Below are 25,843 nucleotides of genomic sequence, written 5' to 3' on the forward strand. Positions count from 1 at the left end.
TTCTTATATTGATGATTTGCATATGTTAGACGATGGTATCCTATGCTTTACTTTGCATGTTAGTAGGATGTTTTAGGAGTGACATTCTTACTATGTTATAGCCGATGATCTCTTCGGTGCTTTGGGATGTTACGTACGGAGGGATGGCTAGGATCCACGATGGTCTAATGATGCTATTAACGGTTGGGAGGAACCATGCACTTAGTTTATTTTGTTTGATCTTTATGATGGATGTATATGTCTTCTATGAAGATGTATCATGTGATTATCTCTACTTTGATGTATCATGGATTGGAATAGGATGATGTACCTTATTTCACATATGTATATTCTTTTAAGCCTTCATACCCTGTGACATGTACAGTGGATGATTGAGCATTTGGAAATGTAATGTAGGAACATTGGACTTATCATTATTATTCATGTGGATGTTGTACTAGATGGATTCATGTATGTTAGTTAATTTAGATGTGATACAACGTTAAGGGATCTTTAAAGAATGTAGCCTGTTATGTATATATGTTATGTTTATTTTTATTTGAATTGTTGCTATTGCTTCCGCAAATGTTATGAATGGTTTTATCTTTCATGTTTAAAAAAAAAAAAAAAATGTTACCAAACTTAGTGAAATTTTAAGTTAATTCTTTGGATCCCTTGGCGGGGCATTACAGAATACATATTACATCCATGTATTTAAAAGAAATCCTCTCCTCCTACTGTGTTAGGAGTGAGAGATCTTCTAATGAAAATTCATGCAAACAAACTAATAAAATAAAACTAATTACATACAAAATGGCTCTCTAAATGGTGCTAAGTAGGTCTCCACCCATGTTTATATCAATTTACATGACTTAAACAATGAAAGAAGAAGAAGATAAGAAGAGAGAAGCCATGAGATGATTTGAGAGTCACTGGGACATCTAAAAATGTAGCTTGGCCTTCTCTAAGTGTTTATGGGAGTTGAACTATCATCAAAACATGTTTATGATGCATGGAATGCTAAAAAAAGCAACTGGCGATTAATTGTCGGTGCACTGCTTCTTCTTCTAAATTGTCGATGCAACTCTAAAAAGCACACCTTGAGAAAATACACCTCTGAAAAGTGAACCTTGATGACATGGCCAAAAAATTGACAAATTTTTTCCCAACTCCACAAATTTCCAAGAGTGAGAATTTTTCAAACCCCACAATTTTCCAGGAGTCAAAATTTTTCTAACTCCACAATTTTTATTTTCCCTCATCTAGGTCTTGTTGACCTTCAACACAAATGATGTGTGGATGTTCCCCTTTGAACTTTTGGATGGTGAAGGTGATTTCTTGACGAGATAAAAAGTCTAATTTTTCATACTTTTCCCTCACTTCCCTATGTAAATCATGAAGTGTGACTTCTTGGGCATTCATTGGAACTTGAAAATCATGGGTTTGAGTGTGATCTTAGCTATTGCAGAAGAAAATGAAGCCATGGTAATGTTGGGCATCTTGTGGGCCTCTAGATGTTTTAGATATGCACACATGTGCACCTTTAGAGATAATTCATTCACCAAATCTTCAAATTGAGCACCTGCACACTTTTAGGGAAGTGTGCAAGGTGCTCAATTCACCCAAAAATCAAGTTTTTAGTTTTGAAAATGATTTCTAGGTTTTGCTCAAATGAGGTCTAGGACCAGTCTTATGTACTTTTTTTTCTCTTTTTGATGATTTAGGCCCATCTGTGCACCTTGTGCACCTATGCACTTTGCTCTTCAAAAACTTGTAAAATTGTACACTTGTGCACCTTAGCATCTTTAGGACATTAGGCATCTTCAAGACTTTAGAATTGCGTACCTTCGCACCTTAAAAAATACACATTCAAAAAGTGTATCTGTAAAAAGTGCACCTTCAAAATGTGCACCTTCGAAAAAGTGCACCTTCAAAAAATCACACCTTCAAAAAGTGCAAGTGCTTAATTCACCCAAAAATCAAAGTTCCTAGTTTTGAAAAAGGTTTTTGGGTTTTTCTCAGAAGGGGTTTGGGAGCACTATAGTATACATATTCCTGATCTTTTTGATGATTTATGCCCTCTTTATAGTCCCACATTGTCATGGGCTTGAACTACTTATGCTTCTTCTATCTGAAATCTTAAAGTGCTTGTTTTGAAAATGCACATGCAATACCATGGTAATTTTTTGTTATATGGATGATGATGATGCCATGATGACCTACACAAAAGATAAACATCAATATATTGGTGCTAGGGGTTAAAAATTATGCTAATTGACCAAACTCCTAAATCCGAACTACAAAATTTCCACTCCCTAAGGCACGTTGGAAGATACCCTATTTTGAAGAATGAGTTTTTGTGAGAAATGAAAAAGGGGGTCCCCATTTCCAAAGTAAAAAAATGAGGTATGTGTTGATCAACCATAACACTACCAAGATACTCTAAATTATCAATTGGTAGACTCTAATAAAGAGGGGAATAACCAAGAGTTTCCCTGGTAGAGAACCAGATTTGATTCTTATAAATTTTGAAATTTCTCATTATTTTTCCAATTTGGTATATAAGAAGAAGATTTTAGATTTATTTCAATTCCTTTTTACTAGAAGCATGACTACAATCATCAAGAGTTTCCATACTATCTTGGCTTTTCTTGAAAGAGGATTCTCGCATTAATAGTTTTGTCATAGAGAAAATAAAGATGCGAGCTTGCTTATAGTCCACTATATATCTTCACACCTCTCCACTAGCCTACATTCCTTTTCTTTGAAATGAAACACCCAAGTACCTCAATCATAATGATGAACATAAAGGAGGAATATGATCTTCTTGTGTAATTTCCCTTGAGGCATGAAACAACCTTGCTACTACCATTAATAGAGATTCAAAAGCATGAATAACATATGCAACTTCGTATCTAAGAAATTAACTTTCGATCAAATTCGAACCACTCCAATGCTCTTATAACGTGTTTGATAAATATCTTTTTAGTTTTAGTCAATTTATTTCGTCACGATAAATTATGATGGCTTCCACACTGGAGTTGTTTGGGGGTGAACATGCTTTTATCTTAAAAAATAATAGAACCCAAGACCTTCTTTAACCTATTAGCCATTACTTTGGAAATATATTTATGAATATTTTCGTACAATCAAATAGGTATGGAATTATTAAAACACTTGGCATTTTCTTTCTCAGGGATTAGGGTGACCAACACATTATTTAAATCTCTAAAGAAAAAATTACCAATCACCCCATATATCATCCTTAAATGTTTTTCTATCATTTTGAAAGATTATCACTACAAATCCATCAAGTCCAAGGCCTTATCCCCTCCCATTGAGAAGAGAGAAGATTCATTTTCCTCCAAATTATTTGGCTCTTGAAGCAAATTTTTTTGTTCATTAGATATAAGGTTTGGAATATCATTAAGTATATCATTATTCAAAGATAAATATAGATTTTCTTCCATAAATAATTTTTTTTAAAGCATGTGACCACGTTCTTTTTAATTCCTTCTTCATCCTTTAGCCATTATCCATTTGCTATCTAAATGACATGAATTCTATTGACATATTTTCTTTCTTTAAATGAGTTGTGAAATAGTTTCATTTTTTGGTCTCCTTATTTTAGCCAACATTCCCTTTCATTTTGATACCAAAGGACCACTTGCCTTGCCAAAACTTCTATATATTGAGAGTTCAAAAACTTTTCATCCTTAAAATTAGAGTTTTCCATACCATTTTGCAAAACTTTGTTATGGAACTCTTCTAATTTCTATTCCAACTGAATCTTTTCTGCAAAAAAGTCTTTGAAGTGCATTCTATTCCATTCCTTCAAATTAGATTTTAAGAATTGAAGCTACTTAAAAAATAAGAAAGATTTCTTAAGTTCTCTCATCATAATGTATCTCCACGACTAAGTGATTAAGTCTCCAAGTTATTCCTCATGGAATCACATATTCTCAAATTTAAATTTACACTTTATTGAAATAATATCCTTTACATAGGAAGGGTGATTCAATAGTGGTCCAATCTTAAAAAAGGTAAGGCATTGGATTCAAATTAAAAAGGAATGATCAACCCACTTTCCATCCAAGAAGAATCTATCAAGTTCTACAATATTCAAATTTTTGTTTCTAATTTTTCGAAGTGAAATATCCATTTTTGTGATTGACCTCCCATGAACCATTTATAGTGTTGTAAATACCTTTTTCTCTTTTTTCTTTTCTAGCCACCAAAAGAATGACACTAAAAGAACCACCACTTATTGTTACCACGCTACCATAGTCTTGAATAATACTTGAAATTTTAATGACATACCACCACCAATTATCTAGTATCAAATAATACTTGAAAGAATTTAATCTCTCTCTCTCTCTCTCTCTCTCTCTCTCTCTCTCTCTCTCTCTCTCTCTCTCTCTCTCTCTCTCTCTCTCTCTCTCTCTCTCTTCTTTTCTAGCCACCAAAAGAATGACACTAAAAGAACCATCACTTATTGTTACCACGCTACCATAGTCTTGAATAATACTTGAAATTTTAATGACATACCACCACCAATTATCTAGTATCAAATAATACTTGAAAGAATTTAATCTCTCTCTCTCTCTCTCTCTCTCTCTCTCTCTCTCTCTCTCTCTCTCTCTCTCTCTCTCTCTCTCTCTCTCTCTCTCTCTCTCTCTCTCTCTCTCTCTCTCGCTATTTGTGTTGGTGAGGCAGTATGAATTCAAAGCACAAATTTGTCCATCAAAAGAGTAAGGGGTAAGTTTAGATAGCTAATATTTTTCTTAAAGGATCACTTCCACTCTTAGGTGTCTAGAAGTCTCATACACCTCAACAAAAATACCTTTTAATTATTTAAGCAATCTAAGGATCCTATCTACCTCATCCTTACCAAGCTTGGTTACTTAAAGAAGAAATACATTTGGTCAAAATTGATCAAAATATTGCTTGCAGAGACACCTCTTGTTAGAGGCATTGAAACCCCAAACATCCCAATATAAAGTTTTATGGCACCATGGGAAGAGTAAAACCCTTACTAGAGAAATATGTACATCCTTAATAGGTTGAATAAATTGGTCACCCTTCAACAAAAACTCTAAAATATCTTTATTCATCTTTGAGATATCACTATCCTATTCATTTGGATTATAATAAAGTTTGTCCATAACTATTATCCTCACACAATTTTGAGCTTCTTTTTTATAACGCAGCTGCATTGCTTGACTTCTCTAACAACCAAAACCTTCTTATCTTTAGAGTTACCAGTAATAACTTGCCCTTCTTCCAAACTTACCCTTTTGACATCACCTACCTCCTTTCTCTTTGAACCTAGAGTGACCTTCACATCCTCTTGTGCCAATATACTATTGAAGATGAACTTATAGTTAATACCAACCTTATTTAGAGTGTCTTGTTCCATCTTAATAGGGTTCTTCCATCTAATTTTTGTATATTTAACTCTAAAGTTTATTGGAGAGATGTTGGCTGCCTTTTAGTTCTTTAGCTTTCTACCATGGAGGTATCACTCCCATTCTCACATGTGGAGCCTATCTCTATCATTGTTGTCTTGAACCTTTGTGGCCAAGAAAATTTTATTGCTTGGAGTCAAAATGAACACCTTTTTGATCAATTTATCGTTCTTTGATTATTTCCTCTTTTTTTCTTGACATACTCCACAATTTAATGATCCACTTATCTATAGATCTTGCAATTTTGCATTGCACTAAATCTTCCACCTCTATTTTTTCCCACCATAAACCTTCCTCTGTCCATATTTCTACTTCTTTGAGGAAAGGGAATGCAGTTTCCAACAGAACCAAATCCACATATACATGCCAAAGTTATATTTTTCTACAACCTTATCTACTTTGGTAAATCTTCCAACTTTGTTGCCAATTATTTTAAAAGTTTCTACCACCTAGTATTCCTTTGGAATACTATAGAGACATATCTTGATGAGTAATTAGTGGTTTTCAAATTAACTTGTAGATTAATCCTAATTATAAAATCTTCTCAATCCATGTATAATTGTGTGATCATGCTTTTTAATTGTTGAAATTACAATCAAGTATACTTTAAAATAATTTAATAGAATTAAATAATTACAAAGTTAAATTAATTATAATTTAAACCAAAATGTGTGTGTGTGTGTGTGTGTGTGTGTGTGAGAGAGAGAGAGAGAGAGAGAGAGATTGTCCAATTAGGACTACATTTCCAGTTTAGCTTCTCAATGCTAGGACTACTTTATTAATATCACAAGAAATTATCATGCCTTGTTACAATATCCAAGCTCCAAACCTGCATAAAATTATTTACAATCTTCCTCACTTCACAATTTTTGGTGTAGAATAACTTTTAATTCGTCGTTACCAAAATCCTCACACTTAGAATTATATCTCCATGAACATTCAAACTTTCCTCCAAAAAAATTCTAATGCTCTTCGGTCACTACTATCTCAAACTCAAAATCCACCTCCTTTTATACAATAATGTTTACTTATTATAATTCCAACCATAATATTTGTAAATATACATGGATCTTTCCATTTCACCACATAATCTCAAAAATCCCCCTAATTTAAGCTCGTCTAACAATCTGAATCCTTATAAATCTTTTAAATAGTCATACTTACTAATATTTGTATGGCTCGTGAATTTAAAACTCTCTAATCTTTATCCCATTTTAAAAACATATAACCTTCAACATTTGACAAAATCAACATCTGTCAAAGTACATTTTGTGTTCAGAGTTATTGATGAGAGGTTTTTGTTCAAAACTCGTCGCTACCTTTCAGAGCCTTTGTAATTTATTTCCACCTTCTAAACATGATAAACTATATTTCTTCAATCTAGTACGGTGACAAGGGGTTCATGGTTTTAAAACTCCCCACTATCTTTTTAATCAAGGGCGACAATATTAAATTTAAAAATAAAAGCGCCATTCTCAATGGTGGGAGAAATTTGTAAAGGTAGGAGGTCATTGGTTTGACTCCTAATATATATCAATGACTTCTTCCATTTAGCAAGAACATATTGGTCTATGGAAGGACATGTGTCAACATGTTATTGGACTACATCATTAAATGTCAAATTAGCTACCACATCACCATGCTTAGTCACTATTCCATGTAGAATTATGCCAATTGTTATTGTTGATTATGTTGTCACACCATGCTGACATCATCAATCAACTAGAGTCAAACTTCAGACCAACTCTAACTTTCATTATGCAAGCTCCATTTTTGAAATCAATACGATGAACACTATGACTTGACATAATGTTTTCTTAGATTTGAGACAATGAATTTTTCACCTTTTTGAATGCCCAATTCTCTTATTTGATCGAACCTTTGACTATGCACAACTTTTACATACAAACTCCGTTTGAGGCCGTTCAAGTTGCACCAAGTTCATGTTAGCAATCTCTACGCATTGATGTTGCTTTTGTGTGATTTAGAGACTGCACATAGTTCAAGTTTTCTAGATCCTCTTGGACCATATCTACATAAGAATCTCTTCAATGAATGTTTTAAATATTAAAATTGGGAATTCAATCTTTGATATAAAGACCCCCATACCCCATTGAAAAAGGCCCACTATTCAAAAACCATTGCTTTCTCTATCATTTTCACATATTACCATATAAAAGCTATTCAACAAGGATTTTGAAACAAAGTTCTTACCGCACTACTCATCACCACTTCATAGGTCTTGAATATGACATCTATTCTCCAACCTGCTTTATAAAAAATATAAAAATCCTTAAGCAACTTGACAACATCTCTCCATTTTGCATTCTCTAGTTTACAGGAAACAAATTATCTTGACTAGTTTCGATTCTTAGTTAATCACCTATTTTTGATATATCTTGACCCTTTGGTTTCAACACTTTTTCCTCCAAGCTCTCAAAATGTCCACTTGGACCCATGAAAAGTTTGCAAACCTCCAATGATTTTGTGGTTGTTAGGTATGATCATAGAGGTTTTTCTTTCTCAATATAAATGAAGAATTCCTCTTGATTGTTTGACCTTCCCAAGCTCAACTTGCAGGATGCCATTTTGAATTTTTGAACCTCGTATTCAGTTAGTTACTCTGGATTTGAGCTACTTTACCATGCTCAGAATACAAAACCCTAATTGTCTCCCATGATTTTCCATTTAAATCCACTTACAATTTATAACTTTTTTGAAAAATAAATAAAAAATAACAAATACTCTATAATTTGTAATATAAAGGGAACTCAAACAACCTATATATAAAAATCATATCAATATTCTAACACCATAAAAATATGAAACAAATAAATTAGAGAATTCCTTGGTAAAGAGAATAAATAAATAATATGACATAGAGAAGAAAAATTTAGCACAAAGGATTATATAAACAATGCTTTAACAAATAACACCACTTGAGTTTTAAATAATATGTATAAAACATGATACAATAACTAAACGCCTAAACTAAAATTATTGTGACCAAGTTTGTCCTATTATTATATGATTAAATTGACTAAATCATTTCAAGGAATTATAAATGTTGTCAGTAACATGTGAGGACTGATATCAATGCTTATAGGTTGAGTAGCTTCTAAAGATGGGTTGACCATATGATTTCTTTCCAACAACTAAACAATTCCTAGCTATAGAGTGAAATGTTCTCCTATGGAAATCTAGGAGAATGGGATATAGTGGTGCACAAAACAAGAATGGTGGCTTTGTTTTATATTTCCAATGTGAACTATAATGCAAGGATATGATTTTTCCATCCATCATGCATTTGAAATTCCTAGCAACAATCAAAGGCGTGAGAGAATGATCCCAAAAATAAAGTGAACGACAATAACTAGAAACAAGAGGCTAGAGAAAAATTGCCTATGGCTATGAAGTAGGATTACAAACAAATGTTTCCTTGGGGATAAAATACTCCAAGATCTCAAAATGCAACACGTATCCCACTCAAATGAAAACAAACATAAGGAATGCATTATAATATGTCTCATATTTCTTTGTGAGAGAGGCAATATAGTTTCTTATTAGGAAAGACATGGAAGCAAAAGAGGAAGCATTGGAATAGGATAGAAAATAGTTTTCAAGAAAAATATCATGATTATAGAATGAGCATGTTGTTAGCTCAAAGATATTTTTGGAATAAGAATGGGAACTAGGATGTATTAAAAGTATCATGTATAGATAATGTTAGAATTTATGAGATTATTTTTAGATTTTATTAACTAAAATATTTAGAAAATAAAGATTTGAAGTTGTTTTAAAATATGCATGGTGGTGTAGGGTCTAGAAATAAGTAGATGAAAGTTTAGAAAATTTGCAAAACAAGACATGAATTTGAAAATAAAATGGGAGATGAAGATATATTAAATTTTTTTAATTATATTATATTTTAAAAATTTATTATAAAAATAAAATTACAAGTTATTTATTTATTTAATTAATTAATTATTTTATTTTATTGTAGAATTGAGGATATATTCATAAATGTAGATATATTTAGCTAAAAAGAAATAAATACGTAAGAAGATATGAAATTAAGAGTAATACATAAAGGGAAAAAATATGAATGATAACTAAATAGAGGACATGGCTAGGAAATGATCCCAATGGTAATTTGAAAATAAAATGGGAGATGAAGATATATTAATTTTTTTAAATTATATTATATTTTAATTTTTTTTTATAAAAATAAAATCACAAGTTTTTTATTTAATTAATTAATTAATTATTTTATTTAATTGTAGAATTGAGGATATATTCATAAATGTAGATATATTTAGCTAAAAAGAAATAAATAAGAAGATATGAAATTAAGAGTAATACATAAAGGAAAAAAATATGAATGATAACTAAATGGACATGGCTAGGAAATGATCTCAATGGTTCTCAAGTAATTATATGATATAGTATTGAACATTAAAATTGGCATAAAACATAATTTCAAAAGTTGAGGGTAAACATTTTTTTTATATTACATAGTATCTCCATTTTAGCTAGATGATGTTAGTATAAAAAAATACATAAATACATATTTGAAGAACATTAAATCTATTTCAAAAACTATACATGTCAAAAATGGCACACATAAGTTTTCGAATAAGAAGTTGATACCCTTAGAATAAAAATTGCAAAACATGTTAGCTAGACAATATACATTTTCAACACATGTGCTCGCGAGCGCGCACACACACAGGCACATGTATATGTATATCAAAAAATTTAAGTGACAAACATAAAGTATTTTAGTGAATCACATACAGACAAATGTAAGTATACAAAAAGAAAATCATGCTACAATTATATGAGACATGAAAGTATATGAACCCTTTAAAATAATTAGATAAAAGAAATGCATGCAATTACTTTTGAGGTTACTAGTAGAGGACAAAAGCATGGATGATAGTTTCAACCTAGGAAATATGCAAAAGAGGATGCAATTTCTCATGAAAAGATAAAAATGATGACATAATATATATTGTTACCAAAGAAAGATGTTGCACCTAAAATTGTGCAGTCACTAAATGGAAATAAATATAGAAAGAAAACTATGTGTACAACAAAATATATAATAATATATTAGTAAGCATGGATAGGGGTGGAAAATATCGATGCTAGATATAGCCTCGATGCCATTATGAGGTAGAGAAGGGGTGTTATGGTGTCATTGATATCATATTTCATAACTATGAAGGCTTCAAAAAAAATCAAATGCATGTTTAAAACTCTTTGATGGTGGATGTTAACTTCCAAGAACTAGCCTTCCTAAGTGTCCCTTTAAAATAGGGATTTTAGGCATATCTCATAGATTGTCCATTGTTGACAATCTGATTACATTTTGGAATATCCTTCTAGACCCTCTACAACATATTGAAATTCAGGTAGGGTTGTTTTGGACGAACACCCTCAACAATTGACTAGTGATTCAATAATTAGACATAAAGGGAGAAATAAATCATTTATTTTGGCCATAACATTCAAACTAGAATTGACCTCAAATTTTGGCTTCAACTTGGCCAGTTAGAACATAACATTTCAAGTATAAAAACTACTTTTAACATGTGCAACCCATACCACCTTGCTTTGTGACTTGGAGATATCAAATTAGAAACTAAAAAAATAATTTTTAATTATTTATAGAATTTTCCACCGTGGAAAATGGGAGAAAAGAAAAATTTGCATTTACTATAAGACCTAGGTAGAATTTGCAATTGTTTATAGTAAGACAGTGATAACTTTCTCAAAATAGAAAATTACATCATGAAACCAAAAAAAATAAAGTTGATTCAATGAAATTTAATCTCCAATAAGTTTTAGAATCTCATTCATTTGTACATATCCATGCCAAAGTTACTAAAGACTATAAAATATTGGAAACTACAGGAAACAAGGTCATATTTTTATTTCCTTAGTTTAAAATTTAATTGATACTTCTTAATTCAACCTTCCAAAGAATTTGAAAGGAATTTTCAACATATTTAAAAGAGTTACAAACTAGTTTCAACTTTCAACTGTTCAACTTCCAAATACATAGCAAAAATGTAGAAAGTGAATTAACAACTTTGTCAAAAACTTGGCAACATTTTTAATTTGATGTTTGTTGGAAATTTAGATGGCGTAATTGAGACGGGGGGGGGGGGAGGTGAATTAGTTACCACAAAACCAAATCTATCCCTTAGATGTCTAATAAACTAGTTACTGTTGTCACTCGGTAAACATACAGAAAAATGTTGTAACTCGGTAGATTTAGTGTATGTTAACTTTTACAAATCTTAAACATTCACAATGATTAACATGCAACCATAAAAGAAATAACATGAACACATGAGACACCAGATTTAACGTGCAAACCCAATATGGGAAAAACCACCAAGTAACTAGCTACTAATTTTCACTCTTCTGAAGTGAGCCTTGTTAGGAGCCAACCTGGTTAAAGGTTACAAAACACATTGTTAGGTGTGACCTTGTTAGAGGATTTAATCACCCTGTTAGGAGTGGCCTTGCAAAAGGTCTTTAGAACAATTCAATGGAACTATCACCTTGTTAGAGGATTTACAAATTGTTGTTAGACCACCTCTATTAGGAGATTTAGGAATCACTGCTACAATGGTGAGAAAGTAACAATGAAATGACTTGAATGAGATGCAACTGAATTGTTGATACAAATCTTTGTTCTGCTTCACTAGATCCTTCCTGATCAAATAAAACTTTGTCGCTCCTCAAGGATATCTGACCATCCTTCAAAGTTCGCTCACACTTTCCTCTTCAAACAATCAACACACTTGCATGCTCACTCATCACACTTTAGAATTCTCAACTTGACCTTTTATTTATACCTTACAAATTATCAAGTCGACCCAATTACAATTTATAATTACCAACAATCATTACCTCAGTCGGCTACAATCATTACTTGAAATAATTAAACTTTATTTCCAAAATTAACAAAATCTTTCATTAGCTGACCTTGCTCGGTAAACACTATTCCAAAAATGATTTCCTATGTTAACCAACTGAAGCTCGGTTAACACTGTGAACCTTGCAAAATCCTTTGGAGATTGAGTGAACTCGGTAAACACTGACTTTCCTTCGTTAACCATGGGAGCTCGGTTAATACTACTTTCTACCACAAAATCCTTTGATGCCCAAGTGAGCTCGGTAGACGCTATTTCCACAAAGTAATTTCTAGGAATGCTCGGTAGGCTCTAAAATTTTTTGTGCTGACCAACTAAGCTCGGTAGATACTGTCTGCCAACTGATATGACATTTGTGTAACATCAAAGACAACACACAATTGGACAATTATATCCAACAGATGTCCCCACACACTTAGCAACCTAATATGATCTTAATAACACATAAATGGTCTTGATGACATTATTACATTAAAACTTTACTATAAAACCAAAAATGATAACAATATCCAACCTAAACCTAAGGTGTTCTTGCACCACACTGCAAAAGTAATATCAATGAGTTATTAGATGTAGTCTTAATTCATATGTTAATACCTAAAATAATATGGAAATTTATGTATAAGTGAGAAAAATAATAGTCTTAATGTATAAATAATCTCAATGATATAAAAGAGGTACATCAATGTCATGCATCACCATCTAAACTATCACAAAGGAAAAATAGATACTATTTAAAATACCAAGTTACCAAAATATTTTTTATTTTTGGCATACATGCACCAAAGTAGAAATAATAGCATATATAGATGATAACAAAATATAAAAATATTAGCTTGTTTAAAGACACAAATTTTATACAAAAGAAAACCTTAAATATGCATGAAGGAAAAAGGGAGAAATGACAATGCATGAATAATAAATTATACTTGAGACATGATCAAATCATATTAAAAATACGAGTGATTAAAAATAAAAAAATAAAATAAAGAAATTGATATTAATAAAAATAGAAGAAGAACTGCAAACAAGTTAGAAGAGTTTAGAAATAAGAAACATGTTAGTGTAGTATTTTTAAATTGTACCCCTTTACAATCTCACACTCCTCTTTTGGCCCTAGCCTAAGTGTGCATCCTCATTTCTCTTTCCAAGCCTAGTTACAACCCCTTCACTATCAAACTATTGTTATATACTACTTTGATGATCAAATTGTGTACATTGACCTATACACACTTCATATCTCAATGTTCCAATCTATTTTTGGTGGAATATGGTACTAGGTTCCATAGTCCCCAAATATTGGTACCAAATTTAAATAAGTTAGTATGTTGGTTCTCACCAATCATTATTTTTATCTTGATATTTACATATGATCATTGGATGTTGGCCTTATTTATGAAATAACTTGGGAACCATGTATAAGAGCATCATTCCTAATTCATTTTCGGTGATAAAGAAAAAAATCTCCCTAATCACTTCCTAGAGCAAGCGATTCAAATATGAGCATTAAGGAGAAACAATTTACATTAATACTCTTTCAAAGGAACTTTATGATTGATATTCTTTGTGTTGTCATGTTGTTGCATAAAAAATTGAGAGTCCTAATAGCCAAAGAGCATTATATTCATCAATTTTATCAAGCTTGAGGTATAATCTTGTCATATTCAACAAATTATATTAAAAATAAGCTCTATTTCATATAATGATCTATTTAATATAGGTGTAATCCTACCATGGCTTAACTGAGGTAACCGTATGCAACCTCCCACCATTTTCCCTCTTCTTGTGTATAGGTTTTTAAATATGAAAGAGAAGAATTATAGATATAGGAAGAGAAAACTTTGTTGAAGTTATCTTGACCTCAAAGGAGAGAAATTTGTTTATTTAGTGGCTTAGGCACAAAAACTCACTTTTTATTATAAAACTTTAGGGAGATTATTAGAATGACATATCTATTTAATTTTATTTATTATATTTGCATCATATCGTCTATGAATATATTGCCTTGTCACATAATCCTATATTTTTGGGTTTGAATTTGAGTGACATTTTTCTCTTTGACTTGTAATTCTAGATTTACACTCATAGTTTGGACGTTTCATTTATAGATTGCTATTTATCCCATTTATTATCAATTTTACATTATTTACTATAGTTATCACATATTATAATCAATTCAATCAATTAATAAAAATAAAAATAAAGGACAATTAAGCTATTGCACCCAACTCTCACTGATAGGTCTAGAGATGACCCTATTCTGTCATTCTTCAATTTGGTTTCATGTGAATGGGCTTAACTCCTAGTTTAGAGTAGTAGATCCCTATTACACCACCTTGTAGTTATGTCATAAATGAGACATTCAAGCATCCATAATATTAAAGTAAACAAAAATAATCAAATATATAAGAATATTTATAAATATAAAATTGACAGCCATTCTTTCAAAATGAAAGAGAAAGTGATTATGCAACCCACATTTGGAATAGATGCAAAAGAAACCCATTTTTTAATTTTGTGTAGGAAATTAAGGTGTCACAACCTTTGAAATTTCTTAGCATTGGTCATTTATTTGATTATCCATTTGTCTATGTGAAATCTTTATGTTTATCTAATTACACCATCTTGCGACACATAATAGAATGAGGTATTATCATAAATTTAAAGTGAATATGTAATGCATCCTCAATTTAGGGATGTGGGCATCATCCCTTTATGGAAGCTAAATTTTTGGAATGTTTCATAATTTTTAAGAGTTCATGATACAAATTATGTTACACTATGAACATGTAATAATTTGCATGTTTTTTAAATTTATGCCATGTGTTAGCCATATCTTTGTAAAGATGAATTTTTGCTTGATTTTCATCTAGTGTTTGCCTTAGGGTTTAAGTCCATGATGTTTTTCTTGCAAAAACCTCAACACCCTGTCCATTTCCTAGATCTCTATAAATCTTCATTACCTGTTTGCCACTTAAACAAAGGGTCATTGCATCACTTATGGGGCCATGTTGTTAATTTCCTACGGTTACACCTTAATTATACATGATCAACCTATTTAATATTTCCTAATTCATTTGTTTATCATCAAATTCTAATATTTTAACCTTTTGATGTCTATCTTTTTTGCCAAATCTACTTGTCTGTATGTCATAATATCATGATGACACAATCCCCTAACCATTCCTCATTGCACAATCATGATATCTTGCCACCTTTCTTAGGTCTACTAAATCTTCATATTATATTACACCCAAGTTTCTTAACAACCTTCATGATCCTTTGACTATCACGATCTTGCATTAGAAAGTGCACATTGTTTATTCATCACATGATCACAAGATATAGCCAAATGTTCTTTATGGTGAAGATGTTTATATGGGTCTTACTCATTTGTTTCTTACTCTATAATTGGTTATTGGTTCTAACAAAGATATCCTAATGTTGCCACATATCATAAATGGATGAAGATCTATGATTATGTTTTTAAAGGTGGGGATTAATTTCCTATAAGATCCAATTGTTGTTGTGATCTCACAATGAAATCTTCTTGGTTTTTATCTATTGTGTGATCATGAGATCTTTCCACATGTCTAGGGATGTTAGAAAGATATAAGGGGGTCTACTAGAAACTGCAATTGAAATAATTGTTGTATTGTCATTGATGTTAAATCTACTAATGAGATGTGTTTCTATCTTATCTAAATGTCATATCTATTTGATTGATAAAGAGGATTTGAGAAGTTGCTCATAAAAAAATCACCTAGAGGAAAGGTTGAGTTATGAAAATGAAGCTACAATGGACACCTGATTAGTTAGACTTTGAAAAAACAAAGTGATTATTTATATCATGACGATGTTCAATTCTTTACAGTACAAGACAAGATATATCACTTACATAAAGCTTGACCGAGAAATAGAGTTAAAGATCAAGGAACTTTGAAGTTCATGTTGAGTGATGCTAGTGTCAAATGAGCCATTGTAAGTGTCGAGCAAATTCAGTGTTGACCTAGCATCAATATCAACCAAGAAAAAAAGTTGATGCCAAGCTAGAAGTTATATAAGTGACTAAGCAACTCAGTGATGACTGAGTGTGAGAACTTAGTAATAGCCCAGTGACAATATTTTTGAATGCAAATGTGGAATTGAGATTTCCAACCAACTCAGTTGATTTCTTGGGATATGGAAAGTGTGTTAAAGATAAGATTGATGAATTAGATTATTTAATTCAAGGAGAGGATTATGTATCATATCTATTGAACAAATTTGATGATAATTTTCTAGAAAAGAAGGAAGATGAACATATACAATGAACTCAAAGAATTGAATCACAAACCCTAAGATCTATGGTGATTGTGAAAATGAAAAAAGCCATAACTACCTATTTAAGAAGGTGCAAAGCCAAACTTTAGAGAGAAAGTGAGAAAGCACATGAAGAAGGTGATATGAGTGTGAAGTGTGAAACACAAAGAGATAGATAAAAGAATCTATGCATGTTTCCAATAAGAGGGAACAAAGCTACTAAGGTTGATAAGCTAATCTAAGTAGAAGGCTTAAGTTTGAGAAGGGTGAATGCTTGAAGGGTTGCCAAGAAAATCAAGGACAAAGGTGACAAGAAAGTATTATTAGAGAATCAATACATGAACCAAAAAAAGATCTGAAACTATAAAAGTGAGTTGTAATCATACATATGAAACCCTAATATTTTCTTTCTAATCATTGTAAACAATTTGTATTGAAATCCTTTTAATCAAAGGTTGGCCTAATAGTCATTGGAGGACTTAATAGTCCATGTAAATCCTTTAGCAAGGTGAAATTCTAATGGAATGATCAAAGTCCTCACTATAATAGGGTTGGCTCCTAATAGTGCTCACTTCAAAATTGGTGACATGTTGCTGGTGATTTCTCCCAAATTGGGTTTCCACATTAAATCCTAGTGTTAAACTTGTGTTGAATATTTTATTATGTTTTATATTTACATGTTTACATTCAACAAAGTTTTTAAATCTTAGGACAGTGAACTACTAGTTAATTTTGTTATGAAGTTTGTAGTACAGACCGAGATATAGCAAGACAAGTAGAATATATATTGTTTAAACTTTGATTGTTCAAATGGTACTTATGTACCTTGAGTAATTGATTCAACCCCCCACCCCCCCACCCCTTCTTAGTTATTCTAAACATTCTAATAATTGGTATCAGAGCACTAATGCTTATAAGAGAAGTTTGAAGGTACTTACAACTAAAGATCATGACTCACAAAAGGGAGGTACCGAAGCTGAACAAGGAGAACTTTCCTGCATGGCAAACATTGATGAGGCTATACATATCTAGTATTAGTGATGCAACAATAAAATTTGTGGATAATGAATATGTGAAGATAACTACTATTCCTCTAACTGCTCAACAACTAAAAGAAAATCAAGAACACAATCATGCAATGTTGGAGATTGCTTCAGCCCTAAGCTATGCCGAGTTTGATGATGTAAAAGCATGTGATATTTAAAAATAGATGTGGGATAAACTAAAGACTATATATGGAGGAGATGAAAATATCTTGAGAGACAAATCAAAAATTTAGAGGTAAATTTGATGAAATGAGAATGATAGAAGGTGGGAACATAGTACAATACTATAAAAGAATCAAGGAAGTTGTCAATGTTATTCGAGGTGCAAATGGAATGATTGAAGATGAAATAGTGATAAGCAAGGTATTGAGAACTCTACTTCGTATATATGTCATTAGGGTTTTTGCAATACAAGAGTTGAGATGTACTCTAGATAACACTTTTACTTTAGAAGGTGTAATTGGTAGACTTACTACTTTTGAGATGTCTAATTTTGATAACTATACACCTACTACTATTGAATCTACTTTTAAGTCACAGTTGGTTCTTAACAAAAGAAAACACAAACATGTGAAGAGTGACAGTGACACTTCTAATGATGAGCTTGATGAACTTAAAGCACTTATTGTAAAAATATTTGGAAGAGGTAGAGGTAAATACAGAGGTAAATTACCTATAATTTATTTTTCATGCAACAAGGTTGGTCATATAGCTACAAGATGTCTTGATAGAGAAGACAAGGATGAGAGAAAGGAAAGCAAGTACATAGGAAGGAGAGATGACCAAGACTACAAGAAGAACAAGGATGACAAAGCTAAGAAATCTTGTTATATTGCTAACGAAGAAATTGACATTGAATCTAAAAGTAATGGTGATGAAGTTGTCTATGTTGCTATGAAAGAGGATCCCAATGAAGATGAGAAAATTGCTTTAATTTCATACGTGGAAAAAAGTCATAGATGGATAATTGATAGTGGATAATCTAATCATATGATTGGTGATAGAAATAAATTTGAGGATATTGGACCATACAAAGGTGACTCTATTAAATTTGGCAATAATATTCCATGTGTTGTAAAAGGTAAAGGTACAATTCAATTGACTAACAAAATCAAGTGTGATAATGTTTACTGGGTAGAAGGACATAACTAAAAATCTGTTTAGTGTTTCATAGTTAAACAAATCAGGATACAAAGTTTAATTCCATCACAGAAAGGCCAAGATATATGATGTTGATGATAAGCTGATTGGAAATGGTGATTAGACAGAAGGTAACTTATTCTATCTAGATTTATCTAATGAGACATGTTTGTTTGCACTAACAAAAGGTTATGTCATGTGAATTTTGACAATTTGATGAATATTAGTAAAATGAAGAAAGTAAAAGGGTTGCCAAAACTAAATAAGCTTGACAGTGCTATAGACAATTAAAATTGTCCTAAACACTATATTAATTTATTTAATATTTCCCTTGACATTATAATTGATTATTTACTAATTAATTATATGTGTCATATTCTTCTACTTATTTAATTAAATTTATTTAATTAAATAGGTTCATTTTCCTAATGTATTTAAATTTAATTTATATACTTCCATCCCTAATGTGTTAAATTTATTTAACACATGATCCTCCATAAATCCCCATTTTAAGTAAATTCTATTTATTTAATTCTCTCCATCTCCATTAAATTCTCTAAACCTATGATTAAATTAAATCATATTTAATTTAGTCTTAAACCTAGTCTATACCCATCACTTTCATCCTTCTAAGCCTACCCACTACTTAATCCCACTTATTTATCCTAACCACCTTGCTAAACCCCTTGTAGTTCCTAAGTGTGTGCTCACACATGTGTGAGGAACACTCACACTTCTCACACCTCTCATGCCTTCCACACGTCTTACACCTTTGTCCCCCCCTCCTTGCATGATTTTCCTACATGTCTCCCTTGTGGCACCTATGTAGATGCCACATAGATGCCACCTCACCAAGGCCTCTCTCAAGCTTATAAATAGAGCCCTTGTCTTAAGCATTTTCTATCTCCCTGATATGCATTGTTATCATGCTAGTTTGTTGTTAGAGCTCTTTAGTGATTTTCTTAGTTGCATTGTTACTAACTTTTGATAGTTGATAGATTTTCATTTCACTTGCATTGTTAGAATAGTTTCTTTCTTGCATTCCACACTCATATCCATTTGAATGCTCTCAAGCATGGTTGCTTCCATAGCCATTGTTTGAAGCATTTTTCATTCATTTTAGTGTAGGATCATTATCATTTGCATTTTACAACTTTGGGATTCAAATAGTTGTGTTTTGGGAGAACACACCATCAGGGCCTCTCATGGGTGCCTTTGTTGAGTTGTTTGAGGTTGCATGAGGACTTTTCTTTTTTGTTGCTTTAAGTTTCAAAAATCAAGCATAGCATTAGCTATGTTTATTTTATGTTGAATAATTAATTTATCTATTGCAACTAATGTGTGCTTGTTTACTCTTGTTTCCAATAGGTTAAGTTTTCTTGCATACAAGTACTATGTGTAAACAATGTCAATTGGGGAAAATGACAAAGTCTAGTTTCAAGAGAAAAACATACACATATAATGATATTTTGGAATTGGTTCATACTTACCTTTGTGGACCTATTTATGTACAAAGCTATTATAGAAATGAGTATTTCATCATATTTGTTGATGACAATTCTAGGATGATGATTGTGATGCTTCTCAAAGCTAAATCTGATGCTTTTTAGTTATTTAAGTGGTATTTGGCCAGAGTAGTATTTGGCCATAGTTGAAAAATAAATAGGGAAGAGTCTAAAGTTTTTGAGATCTAACAGAGGTGGTGAATTAATTTCCAATGAGTTCAATACATTCTGCAATGATAGAGGAGTTAAAAGATAGATGTTAGCACCTAGGACCCCTCCTCATAATGAGATAGTTGAGAGGAGAAACAGATCAATTATGGATTGTGCAAGAATGTTGATGATGGAGAAGAATGTATCACTAAAGTATTGGAGAGAGGTTGTCAGTATTGATGTCTATAACTTAAATAGAGTACAAGTCAAGAAAGGTACAAATGCTACACCTTTTGAATTATGGTATGGATATGCTTCTAATGTGAGGTATTTAAAAATCTTTGGAAGCGGATGCTATTTATTCAAAGATAATAGTAATGGAAGATTTGATGCAAAGAGTGATGAAGGTATATTCCCAGGATATTCACCAAAAGTAAAGCTTACAAGTATTTAAACTCTAACACCAACAAAGTTGTGGAAAGTGCAAATGTGAAAGTTAATGAATTTACAAAAAGAAATGATATTGCATGTAAAGAAGAACCTAAAGATTATAGAACATTCATATATGTGGATGCTAGTGCTCCCAACACTCCTAATGAACAAGTGAACCAAGTTGCAGTTTCCTAGCAGATAGGAAATGTCAAAGTACATCAATAGGTTGTCGAGTAGCAGATAGTGGGTGTCGAGCAACATGTAGAATATGCCGAGTCATAGATAGGAAATGTTGACTATCAAATAGTCAATGTTGAGCATGTTGAACCTGAACCTAAACCTAAACAAGAAAGAGATAATTAACTTGAGATTGTTTTTCAAGATGAACTTGTTGAAGAACAAAGAAGGAGACCACCTGTGCTAGCCAAGTATGTAAGAAGATATCATAAACTTGAACAAATCATTGGAGATGTAAAATTTGGTGTTATGACAATAAATAGACTCAAAAATTATACATGCTTACTTTTGTGAATTTGAGCCTAAATCAGTAAAGGATTCTCTAGATAATGAAGATTGGATCCAGGAAATAAATGAGGAAATTGAACAAATTGAGAAGAATAATACTTGGACCCTAGTACCTAGACCGAAAGACAAAAATGTAATTGGAACAAAATAGGTTTTCAGGAATATGCTAAATTAAAATGGTGAAGTTAGAAGGAACAAGGTAAAATTAGTATGCAAAGGATATGCTCAAGAATAAGGAGTTGACTATGGAGAAACTTTTTCTCCTATGGCAAGACGAGAAGGATTCAGAGTTTTGTTTGCATACTCAGCCTACAAGAATTTCAAGGTACATTAGATGGATGTCAAATTTACATTTATGAATGGTATATTTGAGGAAGAAGTGTACATAGAACAACCTAGAGGATTTGTGGATCTAGACAAGAAGAACATAGTATGTATACTGAACAAAGCTCTATATGGATTGAAACAAGCCCCAAGAACATAGTATGAAAGACTACACAATTATTTGGTACTGATTGGTTTTGAAAGGAAATATGATAACAACAATCTATATTTGAAGACTAGTAAGAAGAATGAAGTACTTCTATATGAATTTTTTATTGATGACATTATTTTTGGAGGTAAAGAAGCATTATGCAAATCATTTGCTAATAAAATAAAGAAGGAATTTGAAATGTCAATGTTTGGTGAAATCAAATTTTTTGTTGGATTGCAAGTATGTCAAATAAAGTTTGGTATTTTCATTACTCAATCTAAATACATCAAGGAGATACTAAATTTTTTTGGAATGGAAGAATCAAGACCGGTGAGCACACCTATGTCTACAAGACATAAGTTATCTAAAAGTGATGAATCTGCTGATGTGAACTAGACACTGTATAGATCAATGATTAGAAAATTGCAATATGTTGTTCATAGCATACCTGATATTGTATTATTTGTTGGGATAGTTGCTAGATTTTTAGAAAATCCTAAGGAGAATCATACGATGGCATTGAAAAGGATATTGAGATATCTAAAAGGTACAAAAGACTATGGATTATATTACAAGAGAAGTGATAGATTTGAACTAAATGTATTCACTGACTCTCATTGGGTAGGAAATATCAATGATAGAAAAATCACTAGTGGAGGTGCATTCTTTCTAGGAAAGAGATTTGTGGCATGGACAAGCAAGAAATAGAACTATATTTCCCAATCAACAACTGAGGCCGAGTATGTGGTAGTTGCAATGAACTATTCAAACATTATGTGGATGGAGCAATTGCTAAAAGGATTGAAAGAAGAAATTGTAGATTTGGTTATCTATTGTGATAACACAAGTGCTATCAACATATCAAAGAATCTAGTAATGTACACTAAAACAAAGCACATTGCTATCAAGTATCACTACTTGAGAGAATTATTTCAATACAAAGAAGTGAAGTTAGAATATGTGCACACCAAAGAACAAATTGTAGACATATTCACTAAAGTTGTACCTAAAGATGCTCATGAGTATCTTAGAGGTAAACTAGGGGTGATTCCCCTCAGCAAAGAAACTTAAGGCGAAATGGTGCATTGCATCAAATGTGCTAATCAGAATACCATACACATTGATGCAAACAGTTCTACTTTGGGAGATGCCTAAGGTAGGCAAGTAAAGAAGGATAACAACATAGAAAATCAGTCATAGACAGATGACATAATTCAACCAGATGTGCAAAAATATACATAATCAAGATGTATGAAGTAATTGAAGCCAAGAAAGCTAGTGTCTTTGGCATTGTTGTCAAAGAGGGAGAGAATTTCCAAAGAGATGAGGGAGAGATATAATATAAAGGAAGAGATTCATAATGAAAGAGGAAGAGATTTGAATATGAATAATGATGCAAGAGGATGTCTAAACTCAGAATTTAGAGGGAGTTTTTGAAAGATGAGAATCATAATGAAACTAAGGATATTGGTCACTCATCAAGGTGAAATCTTTTGGATTGCATGGTAACAAAGAGGAAGATTGTATTCTTTTAATGGAACATATTTGATATGTTTCAAAAGAAGTGTTAAGGTGTTTCCATCAATGCCAAAGAGGGAGATTTTTGGAAACTACAATTGGAACAATTATTGTATCATCATTGATGTCAAATCTACTGATGAAAAATGTTTCTATCTAATCTAAATGACATATATATTTTATTGATGAAGAGGATTTGAAAAGTTTCTCACAAAAAAAGCTCCTAGAGGAAAGGTTAAGTTATGAAAAGGAAGCTACAATGGACCTCTGATTAGTTTATATTGAAAAAATAAAGTGATTGTTTATATCATGTTTATGTTCAATTCTTTATAGTACAAGACAAGATATATCATTTATGTAAAGCTTGACTAAGCAATAGAGTAAAAGATCAAGGAACTTTGGAGTTCATATTGAATGACGCTAGTGTCGATCGAACCATAGTAAGTGTCGAGAAAATTTAATGTTGATTGAACGTCACTATCGACCGAGAAAACAAGTTGATGTTGAGCTAGAAGTTCTACAAGAAATTGATCAACTCAATGATGACTGAGTGTCAAAACTTAGTAATGATTGAGTGACCATATTTTTGAATGCATATGTGGAATCATGATTTCCAACTGACTCAGTTGATTTCTTGGGATATGGGAAGAGTGTTGAATATAATATTGATGAGTTGGATCATTTAATTCAAGGAGAGGATTAGGGATCATATCTAATGAACACATTTGATGAGAAGTTTCTAGAAAACAAGGAAGATGAATAGATACAATAAACTTGATGAATGAAACCGCAAACCCTAAGATCTACAATGATTGTGAAAATGACAAAAGACCATAATTACCTATTTAAGGAGATGCAAAGCCAAAATTTAGAGAGACAGTGAGCAAGCAAATGAAGAAGGTGATATAAGCGTGAAATGTGAGATGCAAAGAGATAGAGAAAATAATCTGTGCGTGTTTCTAGTAAGAGAGAATAAAGTTGCTAAGGTTGATAAGCTAATCTAAGCAGAAGGCTTAAGTTTGAGAAGGGTGAATGCTTGAAGGGTTTCCAAGCAAATCAAGGATAGAGGTGACAAGGAAGACTTATCAAAGAATCAACACATGAACCGAACAAAGATCTAAAAATGCAAAAGTGAGTTGTAATCATATAAATCAAACCCTACTTTTTTCTTTCTAATCATTGTAAAAAGTTTCTATTGAAATCCTTTTAATCAAAGGTTGACCTAACAGTCATTGAAGGACTTAATAGTCTATGTAAATCCTTTAGAAAGGTGACATTCTAATGGAATGATCAAAGTCCTCTAACAAGGCTACTCCTGATAGGGTAATTGAATCCTCTAACTAGGTCACATTTAACAGTATGTATTGTAAACCTTTAATAGGGTTGGCTCCTAATAGAGCGCACTTCAAAAGAGGGAGAAAGTGGTGACATGTTGCTGGTGATTTTTCCTAAATTGGGTTTCCACGTTAAATCCTAGTGTCAAGCTTGTGTTGAATGTTTTATTATGTTTTACGTTTAGCAAAGTTTGTTATCTTAGGATAGTGAAGTACTAGTTAATTTTGTTATTAAGTTTGCAGTAGAGACCAAGTTACAATAGGATAAGTAGAACATATATTGTTTAAGGCTTTATTGTTCAAATGGTACTTATGGACCTTGAGTAACTGATTCACCTCTCCCCCCCCTCAGTTATTCTAAACATTCTAACATGGGTCATGATTGTTGGTATAATTGATTAGTAATGATGATTGGTGAGATTAACAAGGATAATTAATAATTATGAATGTGTTGTAGTGAGAATTAAGTGTTTCTATAATATAAGAAAGTCAATTGGTGTGTTAGAATGCTAAGTTTATAACAATACCCATTTAAAAGTTATAGGGATAGGAATCAAATTAGGTAATTGATGAGATAATAAATGATAAAAAGTTAAATCATTTGAATTTTTCTTTAGAAATATAAGGAATTAGTTGAATCTATTGTTGGATGTGATTCATGATGATGTTAGGATGAAATGGTTATGATAATACCATTTTTTTAAGGTCTAGTTGAGTTGATTAATTAGAATTGATGTTGTTGGGAAGAGGTTAATAGGTGAACTAGACAATTGAATAAGTAAGTAAGGACTTATCGGTAAATAAACATGGATTATTAGTAAAGAAAGAAGAAACTAGGTAAACTAGAAAAATAGGTACACAATAATAAAAGACTAAATAAGTAAACACAAAAGGCTTATCGGTGAACAAAGACTAATTAGTAACAATTCAAGGTGTGATCATAAGATTTGAATTGTCATTGGGACAGATGATTTGAATTGGATGATTGGCTAATTGATACATGATTTAAGGAAGGATTT

The sequence above is a fragment of the Cupressus sempervirens genome, chromosome 9 (assembly GCF_028749045.1).
Source record: "Cupressus sempervirens isolate cs-2001-9-10 chromosome 9, ASM2874904v1, whole genome shotgun sequence".
Lineage (NCBI taxonomy): Eukaryota > Viridiplantae > Streptophyta > Pinopsida > Cupressales > Cupressaceae > Cupressus > Cupressus sempervirens.